Raw genomic sequence first — 1097 nt, forward strand, 5'->3', positions numbered from 1 at the left:
GATGGGCATATTACATATTAATTGGGATTTGGAATCAGAGACTTTATATTTTTGACAGGATGAAAGTTCATCTGAGCATTTTCACAAAAGCATAGCCAAGCAAATTAACAATGTGAATAGACTTTAGAAGAAACTGCTTAATGGAAGAGAAGCTATAATTTTAAGAACTTGAGAAATATCTTTTTCATGTAAAGTAGAGTAGTTCCCATATGATCTGAGCTAGTGCTTTGATAGGTTGATGAACATTAATTTCCAAGGCTTTTTAAGGGAGAACATTTAACTAGGAAACATTTAAGTTAATTAAAAATACCATATATTTGAAAGCTTAGAGAAATATTTTTATTTATTAATTTTCTTATTTCAAAATAATTTTTGTGCACTGCCCCCCCAAGTAATCCTGCCAAGTAAAAGTTTACTGTTTATAGAAAGGTATTATCAAATTTTGTACCTTTCAAATATGTTTGTTCATTATACTCTGTACTACTCTAGTCATTTAATACACTTGTATATCTTTCACATGTCATAGCAGAGTATTTTGTTATAAAATAAAGGAATGAACTGATAAATGAATAAGTGGTATATTTACCACAAAGTCATCATCACTCTCCTCTGTCAGTGGTAAGAATTACAGGCCTAAATTTAGTCTAAGTGCTGGGGCTCAGCCCTTTTTGTCCTTCTAGGGTTTTTTTCTGCCCAATTGTGAATACTCTCTGGGAACTAATTCTTCAGGAGCTTTCCTGTTAAACCTTATGCATAAGTTAGCTAATAATTAAGGCACAGGCTTAAATGTATAACAAGTAAATTAACTTATGTAAAGCACATCTAATAGTGCATATATTAAGCCAACAATAAATATCAGTTCTTTTCCTTTCAAATGTATTTTAATTTTAATGGATTCTCTTGCAAACATTGAAGGGCCTTCCTGATCTTAAGAAATTACATTAAAATGAATGAACATTGGCATCCCTATTTTTGAGAAGCCCTTTTTCCTCCCCGAGAGGTATGTCACATTGATTGTTGCTTCTTTATCGACTCACAATTCTAACTGTGCCAGGGTTTCTAAGGCAAAGAGGCTTTCTCAATTTACAGTCTTTAAT

Source organism: Halichoerus grypus, chromosome 5, assembly GCF_964656455.1.
Source record: "Halichoerus grypus chromosome 5, mHalGry1.hap1.1, whole genome shotgun sequence".
Lineage (NCBI taxonomy): Eukaryota > Metazoa > Chordata > Mammalia > Carnivora > Phocidae > Halichoerus > Halichoerus grypus.